Source organism: Bactrocera oleae, chromosome 3, assembly GCF_042242935.1.
Source record: "Bactrocera oleae isolate idBacOlea1 chromosome 3, idBacOlea1, whole genome shotgun sequence".
In the NCBI taxonomy this organism is placed as follows: domain Eukaryota; kingdom Metazoa; phylum Arthropoda; class Insecta; order Diptera; family Tephritidae; genus Bactrocera; species Bactrocera oleae.
In genome coordinates, this window is record NC_091537.1 from 90,213,296 (window position 1) to 90,225,906 (window position 12,611).

At 33.6% G+C, this 12,611-nt stretch overlaps 1 protein-coding gene across 2 annotated transcripts in view; it reads left to right on the forward strand.

The window, feature by feature from the left end:
- The first annotated feature begins 682 nt into the window (after nucleotides 1-682).
- Dyrk2 (Dual-specificity tyrosine phosphorylation-regulated kinase 2) overlaps nucleotides 683-12,611 on the forward strand; it is a 149,893-nt gene continuing 137,964 nt past the window's right edge. Inside the window, exons 1-2 of one of the 2 annotated variants that reach the window (XM_014232168.3) lie at nucleotides 683-841; nucleotides 3,116-3,436. The gene's annotated coding sequence lies outside the window, so the exon portion shown is untranslated. The remainder of the gene's footprint in view (nucleotides 842-3,115; nucleotides 3,437-12,611) is intronic. The other variant, XM_070107198.1, reaches the window with a different exon arrangement.

Here is a 12,611-nt window from a genome sequence, read left to right on the forward strand (position 1 = left end):
TATGCGCTCTTTGTGGTTCTCCGCATACAAGTATAACTCTGCCTGCCTGCAAGCGCTGATGCAGCCAAATGCGTGCAATTTGTCGACAAAAAATATATACCATACATAAACACACAGTCGCGTTTATTTGACATAAGCAACAACAATCGCAAGAACAACAGCGAGTGCAGCACAACAACAAAGCGTCCACAGCAGAAGCTGTACAAGAAGTCCTATTTGTATGTGTGTCTGCGTATGTATTGGTGCCATTTCTGGCCGCAATGGCGTGATGGCGTGTTTTTCGCTGCCACTGCGACGTCAGCGTAGACGTCGACTGCACAGCGCCAAGTGCTGGTGTGGAGCCACGTTTTCAGGCAGTTTTCATGCACGCCTTGTTGTTGTACGCAGGCATTTGCTTGCGCTCAGCAGCGTAGCAGACAACGCCAACTGCGTTGCGCGCTGCAAAGTAATTTTAGCGTTTTTATTTGTTATGCAGACGTTAAATTTTCTCAACAACTTTTTTATTGTAGCAGCTAAATGTCAGCTTTGGCGCTGTAGCTAGGCGCTCGCCACTCAATATTTTGAATGTGTTGTTGGTTTTTTTGTGCGTATTGTGAGCACATTGGCGCTGCTGGTCGCTCACTGTTTTGGATACTCTCGCAGCTGTAGGTCTGCTTGCCAACTGACAACCAGAGTCGACGACGACTGCAGACACGACAGTGTTCACTGGTTGAATTCAATTCAGTTCAGTTCCGGACGTTAAACGCGACTGTGGGGATTTTAAGTACGCGGAGATATAAAATATTCGCATTTTGTTGTTTCTTTCTTTTTCAATGTGTCAAGAAAGAAAAGAGTAAAAAAAGTAATGAAATTTTTCTAGTTTACTGTTTGTTATTGAAGAACAGAGTTTATCAAAAAATATTTTTTGTTGCTTTTTCGACGCATTAAAAAATATTTAAGAAATGCATAACTAAGCTGAGTACACTTAGTACCGATAAGTTTGGATATGTTTGCATGAAAAATATTGTGGAAAGCGTGTTTTGTTTTAGAAATTTAAAAACAATTGTGTGTAATAAAAATAATCAGAAATTTCTTTAAAAATATAAGAGTTGGAAAAAGCGACTGAAAATTGTTGTAATTTTGTAAACAGTGAAAAATTTATGTGGAAAATAAAAATAACAAATGAGAAGCGCCCGAAAAAAATATTTTTGTTGAAAGTCGTATAAAAAATTTTATTGCAAAAATTTAATAATTCTATTTTGTGTTTAAAAATATTTTTTTTAAATAAAATATAAGGATTTTTGATAAAGTATTTTTTTTTTATTAAAATATTATTTTTTTTAATAAAATATATTGTTTTTTAATAAAATATAATGTTTTTTAATAAAATATTTTTTGTTTTGATAAAACTTTTGGTTTTTTTTTTAATGAAATATATTGTTTTTTAATAACATATAATGTGTTTTGATAAAATATTTTTTATTTTGATAAAACTTTTGGTTTTCCGGATAAAATATTTGTTTATGTTACAAAATATATTTAAAAAAATAACATTTTTTTGGGCCATGAAGCTCTCATATACATATGTATATATTTGCATTAGAAAATTTTAACATTTTCTCGCATGCAATAATTTATTTCTTAAAGTCAGCTCATATTTATATACTTATAATTCATGAAATTTGACAGCAGTCTGCTACAACAACCCGCTGAAATATTGGTTTGTTTATAAAATTGCCCACAACTGTAGCTGTACACAAGCAAATAGAGAGATAAACGAAATTCTATATCCTATTGCCCAGCGTACCTAACAACATATTCTGCGAAGTCGCATTATTTCCAAACACGCTTAGAAACACTTATGTCTAAGCATAAGCAATCAGTCTAAAATCTCCCTACATATATGTACATATGTCTACGCTTAGGTAGGCAAGCAGACATTTCCAAAAGCCAAACAAGAAACGCCGAAAATTGGAAGGTAATACAACAAGCAGCAGGCAAACGCTGCGAATTATTATTGCTTATTGTTGTTGCATCCCTTTTGTGCATCCTTCGCTGGTTAAGTAACTGCCGAAGATGCAGATATACACATTTTTACTGTGTGTACATATGTTGTTGTTATTCTTGTTATTACTGCTAAAGGAAGTCAAAATATAGACAAATAGAGCAGTAAGCAGCATTGCAGGAGTAAAGCAGCAGTTGAAGCATATTGGACGCTGGTAGCGACGTTACAAGCCATTCGACAAAAATATAATTTTAACAACAACAATTTTAGAAAAAATATTAAAATTTTTATTACTTCGCAAATTTGAAATATTTTCACCAATTTATCTGCCAAAGTGTCGCCAACACAAAATCACACATACAAATACACACGAATAAGTGAATAATTTTGGTATACCAACTTCAACTGGTGCGCCTCCTACCTCTCGCTTCCCCTACAGACTGTGGAAAACCCGAATTTGAAACTCGCCATGCAACTTCAGCGCCAACAACAAAAATAAAGCGTACAAAAAACAGTGTTGCTTGAAAGCCGTAGCATAATATCCAGCAGCCTTTTTATGGAGAGCAGTAGAAGTAGTGAGTGTGGTGGTGTGTGCGAGCGAGAAAGCGCACAGAATTTCCTGCGTAACAGTTAGGAAAATGTAGCCGGAAGAGCGCAGCTAGTGGCTGTAGGAGTTGTGCAACGGAGTTGGAAGTGTGCAAAGTGGAGTTGTGTGCAGGAATAAATATACAGATTACAGAAGCAAACAAAAACAAAAAACAAACAGCATCCCTAAAAGTGTGTAAAGCAGCAGAGAGAATAGCAAAGTTTGTGAAAATTTTTCGTAGCTCGGCTTTGCGGCTTAAAAATTTACATAAAACAAGTTTCCAAAGCTTTGAAATTTAAATTTTTAGTTGTTAAAATACAACTCAAAATTACATCCTTTACAGTTAGACACGCTAAAGCCCTTCAGTTGCAGTCTCTGCCAAACTCGCGTTGTTGTTGCAGCGCTGTCAAATACATACATACTGGTTTCAGCCGGCTTTTCGCAGACAATTTTACACTCATAGTAAAAATTTTACTTATTTATTTCACCCTCCTATTAAAAATTTTACTTTTTCGGTTTACTCTACCGTTGTTTCCCCATTACAGCCCAAAAGTTCATATCTATCTACGACAAAAGTGAATTCTGTGCAGCAGTATAAGAAAAGTTTGTACATTTTGATAAAAATATAAAATATATTTATTAAATAGTGCAGTGTGTTCTTTTGCCATAAAGAGTTCATAATTGAAATATCAAGTTTATAAATAAAATCAAAGTTGATTTTTTGCTCAAGTGTTTAGCGCTTAAACACAGTGAAAAGATAAACAAATCATCAAAAAAGGTTTAAATACCGAAAAGTCTAAAGCATTTGGATATAAAATCGTCAGCTGTAAGCTAAAAGATAGCATACGAACACCCATTTGAGAAAGGTGAGTTAGAGATGTTAATTTGATTTAATATTATAATTTACTTAACCACTGTTTAATTTTTAACTGATGGTTAAAGTGCTGGTTAAGTGAAAGAAATGTTTAACGTATTGTAGAAACCTAAAGTCCCCCATTAATACTATAAATTCTATAACTGGGGGTTAAAGTGCTGGTTACTAGATAACAGGCGCCTGAGAAAAGATTTAAACAAGTTGAAAAGGTAGTAATTTCTTGATTTTTTCATAGGTATTCCTAACTATATAACTATCGATTGAAATTTTCAACTGATGGTTAGAGTACTGGTTACGATTAATTAATTGTTAACTGGTGGTTAAAGTGCTGGTTACATGAAGTAAATGTTAAAAATGCTGTATACGCCCAAAGTCAGCTTAATAATATGAGAAAGTTTATAACTATTGGTTAAAGTGCTGGTTACTAGATAACAGGCGCCTGAGAAAAGATTTAGACAAGTTGATAAGGTAGTAATTTTTTGATTTTTTCATAGGTATTTCTAACTATATAACCATTGGTTCATTGCTAACTGATGGTAAAAGTGCTGGTCTCCTAAAGTCTTCCCATCAATACTATAAATTATATAACTGTTGTTCAAAGTGTTGGTTATTAGATAATCGGCAACTGAGAACAGATTTAAACAAGTTGAAAAAGTCGTGGTTTCTTGTTCTTTGGCGTTCTCAATCAAATATTGTGAATAATACAGTTTTTTGGGAAGATAGTTGGTTTTCAATTAGAAAATACCATATTGGCAATTTGAAATACAACATATTTCAATAAAATTTTCTCGACGCCTAGAAAGTAGTAAAAATTCTTCGCAACTCTGAACTTCTCTGAAAATTAATCGAAGCGAAACTTAGTACTGAAAAGTATCAAAACCTATTAGCACGTTTTTTGTAGAAGTTTGTAGAGAAGTATGAATCCCAACTTCAGAACTTTTCTTCACTGAAACTTTGCCGTCTCCCCTGGCCGTCAGTTCTTTTATTTGGCCTCCCATCAATCGCCAGTTGTTAAAAAATACGAAATCTTGTATACGAGCTTTGCATTTTATATTTTAGGATTAGAGAGCGACAACAAATGTTTATTATCGAAATCGATTTATTATTTTTATATTGTAAATATTCTACTGTAAGATTTATACACTTTTGCATGCGTTTGAATCAATTGTCAAAGCACTTTTGCCACTCTGATTGAGGTGTAATCAAAACATGCGTTTAGAAACGCATTAACTGGCACTTCAGGTGTTGAAAAACGTTGAACTCTTAGTTTATTTTTTACGTACGGGAATAAAACGAAGTCATTTGGTACCAAGTCTGGCTTATACGGTGGATGACTCATCATATCGATGTTTTGAGTTGATGTGTGAAAGCTCGCATTGTCGTGATGAAGAGTGATCCATCTTCGGTGGTTGGTTTTCCTGATTTCCTGAAAGACAACTGGCAAATAAATGGTTGTGTACCACTCAGAATTTACTGTTCTTCAGTCAATGGAAAACTGATGCTGTCCATCCTTCCATGTAGATGCGCGGTTTGCCGAAATTATTTTTTGGCAACCTACTCCTAATTTGTTCTACCTCCAACTTTGATTTTCACAACCTAACTGATTAGCTTCTTTTTCAGTTTATCCTTTTCATTAACTATTTTGGAAGTAAAGAAACAAATTGAATTGTTAGGCCACAGGGGTTTCTTTTGGTAATTCAACACTATGAAGTGGTTATCGTGGTTGAGTTTTCCTTTATAAAATTTTGCATGCGTTTGGCAAAATTGGAAACAAACTATTTTAGCTGGAACGAAACAAAGACAAACTATGCAATCAACCTTTTTAATGTATGCAAATCGCTAAAGAAGTATAGTGCGAAAGAAGGGATGAAAAGCTTGCCACAAAAGTAAGGAAAAAGGTTGAAGGGAAGTAGTATAAAAGTTTAACCACAGGAAGTAGTGTGTATATGATGTGAAGATATATAATTAAAAGACTAGAAATTTATATAAAAATCAGGAAAGTTATGCAATTTAATGGAGAGAAAGAGAATAATATTAATAAAAACAAAATATTATAAAATTTGTAATAATAAATATTTGAGATCATAAGAAAGCGTGTACTCGCATTAAATGTTCATCATAAGTTCCATTTGTTTATCTAACATACTTATGTATATACAATACTATTTTTTATATAACATTATATATATATATATATATATATATGGCCCTATATTCCACCTAGGCATTATGAAAAATGGATATACATATATTTATCTAATTGCAACTCCACACTATATATGTATATGTATGTAGGTATATATTCGTACATACATATTTTATTAGACAGTTGAGTTCGAGAAACACGCTTGCAGCATCACTACCTCAGGTTAATTATCTTTATAGTTACAAAGTTTAATGTGTCAGTAATGATTTCATTATGTCATCTATTCGTGACGAAAACAGGGGCGTTTTTCTCTGTTGGTGCCAATGAGCTTAGAAACGAGGAGCATATATATTTACAACAGTGCTTAACGAGCAAAAACATTAGGTTTAGCAATATTAAAATTTATCGCACAATAAAAAGCTTAGATAAAGCAAAAATATATTCGTAACTTTTTTTAATAAATTTTCTGCTATATTTTTGCAGTACTAAAAGCGTTATGGTGTGATAAAACGGAAATAAAGAAGAAACTGTCGCAATGAATAAAATAGTGAATTGAGAGCAATATGTTATATAGACACCAATTGTAAATATATGAAAGAATTTTAAAATAAATATATTTTTAGTAAAAATGAGATTAGCAAAACATTGATATTTCGAAACTGCCAGATGGCTAACTATTAATTGGAGAGCAATAAATTTGTGGGTAGGCATTGTTGATAACCTGCGGCTAAAGTGACATCGTCAATATTTTATTTTAAACAATTAGCACCGGGTCAACGAGGTTTCGAACAAACAATCGATATTTTACACATCTCATTATTTTTTCTTTTTTATACCCTGAAGAAGGACTATTTAGTTTGCCATGAAGTTTGTAATATGCAATAGAAAAAGTCAGAGGCATTATCAAGTATATATATAGCCATGTCCGTCTCGCCTGTATGTCCGTCCGTCTATATATATTATATATACGCGTATCTGCCGTACAAGCTGACCGATCAAAGTTCTTGTATAGCATTTTTTGTATTTGTGAAGGGTATTATAGCTGAGGTTCAACCGCAGTTAACATTTTTTCTTGTTTTGCGTTTATTTTCCCACATTACCCCTTCACTTGTCAATGAGCTTAAAGATTTTTCTATTCTTACAATTTTTCCTACTACTCACTTAGTATATAGTATACAAAGCAGCTGCAGCAACAGTCAAACACAAGCAAATATTTGTTTAGATATACATACATACATAGTTGCATTTGTTTGTATTTAGATATACATAACTGTACATATATATGTACGTGTACATCGATTTGTTTGCCAACATTGTTGCCCTATCGATTGGCGTTTAAATACTTTGACTTTGAACTGATTTCCTGCCATAAGTGTCTTTTGTGTGTATGTGTGTGTATTTGATTTTAATCTTTACTGTGTTTTTATTTTATTGTTGCCCCCTTTTTTGCCTTCAAAGTCAGCTAAATATAGCGAATTAGTGGATTTGAGCGAAAAAGGAACAAAGTTTGTGGCATAAAAACACGATTTGCCGCACATGCTAAAGCGCGCACACATACTCAAATACATACATACATACAAACACATATACATACATACAAATCCGCATTTGTGTTTGGAAATTATGCCAAAGATTGGCGGCAAATTGGCCACGATTTTAGCCAACTTTATATGAAAGACAAACAAATTTTTTTTGTAGACGTTTATGGTTGTGTTTGCAATAACAATAAAAGCAAAGTTCCATTGGCAATACTGCACAATACAATGTGTTTTGGTGCCTTTGGCAAAGTTTGGAAAACTTCTAATACATTTCGATTATTTTTTGTAGTTTTTAAAGGCATTGAAATCCATTCGCTTTTCTTGTTTTATGGATTTTTGCAATTTTTTATGAGTTTTATTAACTGTTACTTGGCTATTTTGTTAACATACCAGCCCTGTAGGAAAAATACAGTGATGATGTCACTGTTAGTATAGAATTTTAATTATTTTTATGTTTTTTCGGTAAAGCAATTAAAGCTTGAAACTTGCTATAAAATTTAACAGCTTTTTGCTCTTGCTAAAAATAATGGCGTGATTGCAGCCAAAAAATTATAGTTGGGTGGCATTCAGTGTCTAGATCTTAAAAAAAAAATATTAAATTAATTGTAATTAATTTGAAGATGAAAATTATCGCCTGTAAATGATGAGCTTGAATTCTTTTTACAAAGATACTGAGCGAACTTATTTTCCTAGAGGGTACTTTCAACAAATTTTGTTTACATATACATATATTAATATATATATACTTTTCAAACTAAAACTTTTACTTGCAAACATTTCTTCCACAAGGCTATAAAGTTTTCTTGAAATTCCTTTAACTTCTTGCAGCTTTGCAATGTTTAAAGTAATTTGAAAGATTTTCCAAGTATTCACATAAAAGTAAAAACAACATGATTTCTTAAAGAAGCGAAAGAGCCGAAATTAATTTTTTTTTTTAAATAAATGCCTTTTAGCTTAGGTATCACAACGGATCGGCGTTTTAAGCGGTCCAAGTTAGATTCCTGTTAGGATCAACCTCTTAACTCATACCATATGTAAGTATGTCGATGTGCAGCAGACAATATAAAAAGATTTATTAATTGACGTGAAGAGGAAAGTACTGGTATCTTATCTGCAGGGCAGTCGCGGAAAGTATTTGAGACTTCTGGAGTAGTCTTATTTTTTTACTAGAATAGAACTATATTTCGTTGTTTAACCGCTTCTTCGTTCCACTATAGTTCTAAAATATCTCGACACAAGGCAATCTGCTTCAAATTTTTTACCACAGATTACAAATATTGATTCAGATGAGCCTAACTCCGCCCAAAATATGGAACTGGCAAAAGGCTGATTACTCCACTTGGATCGATTTTGCGCTCACTTAGTTTCGGATCATGCTCCAGTTGAGCGTTACTAACTCAAAAGCTTAAATTTTGTTAGTGTCATCCCTTTAAGTAACTATAAAAATTAAAAGCGGGTTATTGGAAACTCTAACAATCTAACAACAAACATGCCCTCCGAAGAATTTCACTAGGTACGTTATATTTTCAATTGATTTACTTCGGTGGTATTTATTATTTATATTTTAATTGCTTTCGGTCTGATCTAAAGTCTCTTAGTTGGTCTGGAAAAATAACGGATAAAGAGATTATATATTTTTCTATAAAAACTGCATAATGTTTTGATGAATAGTTCTATCAAGGTAGATACATAAGTGCTTAATAAATGAACTCTCTAAAATCATTACAAAGCGAAAATAATCTGAAAATTACTCGTAATACTCTCATAAGAAAATATCAGTACTCTTAACTACAGTATATACATACATATAGCAACCCTTGTAAATAAAAATATAAAAAATCTCTAAATACCAAACTTCGATACAAGATATTACACATTAGCATCTCTAAATAATTTATGATTGAACTACTTCCATGTAACCCTAGAAAAAATTTGCTCATCCCTCCACATTCTCACAGCCCATCCTGTTAGCTGTCATTTCATTCTACACGCGCTCAGCTGTTTTATCGCGTCAGGGGTGCGCATTCGGCGCTGAGTGGGAATGACCGACAGATAACACAACGGCAAGTCAACAAAAGCAACATAATACCGTTACTACGAAAGGTATCACCCTGTTTGGTACATATTTCGAAGCAATCATTAGCGTCACTTATCAAGCAACAACAAAAAGGTAGCCTCCCCGATCGCTTATCACTTATCAAAGAGCCATCAAACGAAGCGAAATGCTACGAAAGTTTTAATAAAGACATAAAAATAAAAACAAATATAAATGAAAAAGAAAATAAAGAAGACAGCAAAAAATGTCGCAAGCGTCATTAAAATTTAGTCGGAAAAAGCTCTGGCTAATTTACTAACTAGAAGACATTTGCTAAAATACAAACAATAATAAATATTATGCAAATTTGAAGCGTCAATGACGCGCATGGGGCTGAATATTTACGAAGTATAAAGCATTAAGTAGTTAATAACCGATATTTACGCTCGCTGCCGCTCTCTCCTTACCTCTCTCTTCCTCTTTTTCGCTCTGCTCCCCTTTCTCTACTTCCCACGCTCTCTCGGAATGAGTTGTTGCATCTGCTGCGCATTCGGAATCTCTGTGCCGCCACAGCACCTGTCGTTCGAGTAATGCTGACGGACGCGCAAAATCGCTAATTAATGCGCCGTTGCTGCTGAACTTGTGGAGCTAACAATATTTGCACAGGAATGTATGAGTGTATTTATTCATAAATATTTACATACATACATTTATCGACTACATAAATTTATTAGTAAACAATGTCATTGACTAGTGTGTCAATACTCATTGCCGTTGTGTTTCCCCGTTTGTCAGAAAATATACCGTTGCTTCGTTAATGTAATGACAAATCGGCGTTTCATGTGAAATGTCAAATGAAGCTTAACTATTTTTGAAGATATTTGTAATAACGCTTAATGAAAGTAACATGGAAAGTGAAAAATTCGAACATTAGGAAACACTAGACCTTTTTCTATCTTCAGAACTTTTTGTAAGTATGTACATATATATTATATATGGTATATACCTGTACGCTTCGTAAATTACTTTCGATTCGCTTTCGCATTTATTGCGCACACTATTTGCTTTTCTCGGCGCCTGACTTTTACAACCGTTGTCGCTCTTCTACTATAGCGTGTAATTTCTGTTTTACACCCTTCTTTTCGCCGGCTTTGTTGACAAATTACGGTCTAATAATGGCATTCGTTAGCACCCTGTTTAATGTCGGGCTGTGGCAATTAAAAGTTCCGCTATCTTACAAAATAGTCTGTCAATATTGGAGATATTTAAAAAAGGTGTGATGTACAAATGTCAATTGCAGCAATTTGCGTTTGCAATATGTGAGAGTTATGAAATTAGTTGCGTTAAATCAGCGATACGTTGAGAAAACTGTTGCTAAGCAATTCAACGACCTATAAACTGTGTGATTTCTTAAGCAAATATAGTCGTTGTGCTTTATTGCTTCCGCTATTCGTTTGTATGAACTTGTGGAACACTACGCGCTCTGTGGTGATTAATACAGTTAGAACATTCGTCCAAAATGGCTATGACAACTAAGTGCGATAAGCAATTTTGTGTCGGAGTTCTATTAGGAAACTAATTAGCTAGCACTGCGAATTCTAGATCCTTTCCATATGAATAAACATCCATATTTCTAAAGAGATGTTAAGAAGATATAAACCAAATGCATTGATGGATTTGAAGAGAAAAAAGCAGGCGCGACTCTTGTAAGTTTTTGCCACAAGGGGTGAGAAAATTATTGGTTAATCGAAAGGATACTAAGTACAAGTAGACTACCCCAAACGATGTGAGCTAGAAAGTAAGTTGCTGGGAACTTTATGAATCTGTGACTTTAATAGCTTTTTCGAAAATTTCATTCACTCACTCTTTCAGTAATACTATTTATCATTCCAACGTTTATTGAGTACTACGCGCACAGGTAGTCTGTACTTCAGTAAGTTCCATCAACACTTTTCGAGTATAACCGCGATAGTTATCAATGGAATTTTCGCACTATTTTATTTTTTTTTAAACTTATCGGATCGGTATCAACTTATCAGCAAATTAAGTATGAGGAACCCAAAATGTTTATATGTTGTAGCCGAGTCAAGATAAGAAGCTTTCGTTGTTAGATATTATATTATAAATAAACCGTAATTAAAATTCGAATAGTTGCTGGTAATAGGTATATAAAACATACGTTATCGACTTGTCAACGCAAAAGCACAGAGCAATAAAGCAAAAATTATAAAAAAAATACAGCAAAGAACGTGTGCAAGTGTGCGTGTGGGCCAGAAGGCGAAATTGAAATGAAAGTTCATATATTTCTGCACACGTCTGTACTTGCTGCTAATAAACGTTTCAGCACGTTTGAGCTAACATCGAAAACGTCATAAAGCATAATTGAAAAGAAATTGCAAAAATGGAAAGTGAAAGATATGTCAGTGTTGTTTTTGTAAGATTTTGCGCGTCTCCATGATCCAATGTGTGTCTGTATGTTATCCTACGCAGCCGGTTGTTTATCTCAAGGTTAGACAATTAGTTATCAAAGAGAGTAGCCGAGTGACTGACTGAGTGTGCGGTGCGTAGCGTATTAGAAAAGCTGTGAAAGCTAATGTGCAAACGATACTTTTTTACGATAAAAAATTTTATGAATTTTATAGGTCAGAAATTATACATTATTTTATTAAAATTGTGGATAATTGAAGAGTAGAAAATGAGTTTTTTGGTTGACTTAAGAGACTACGTTTCTTATGCGTTTGTTCGATTCTTTGCTGCTAGCGAGTTGACAAGAACAGCTGTTTAGCAGCTAATGTCATTGAAACTTACTTGTCGATACTTTGACATTTGGATTTTCAGCTCTCTCAGAGAGGGCTGGGATTTTGCTCTCAGCTATTCATTTCATTAGCGTAACCAACATCTTGTCAGAATAGAAATAAATATGTGGAATATAGAACTGGTTGCTCTTGGATAAAAATTAGCCAACGACTTAGTGCTTATATTTTTTTTCCTTAGTGCCTCATATACGAGTACCGCGTAATATTGTTCTTTTAGGCTGCTGAAGCTACATTAAATCAGGCTTACATTCATTTCTAATATGAAAATGCTTTCTAGTTATTATTTCCACTAAAACTATCTCCTTGAAACTCGGCATAACCTAACAATTCTTAACTTTCACTGAAAATGTAATACGAACTACAGTTTTCACGCATTTTTGCAAACATAATTCGCACATAAAAATTAATTCGCAAAAAATATCACAGAACTTGCTAGTAATCACAAAAGTTTCACTACTCGCCGTGTGCAAAGTTCAACGAGTGAAACTATTTACTACGTACACATGAGCACAGAGTGCCGAACGAAGGAAACAAAATTAAAAATACATAAAAATAAACATTTTTTTGTGAGAAAATATGAAAAAATGCGAGCTTTATACGCTACATTTTCCACCTGTGCGCACTTAAGTACA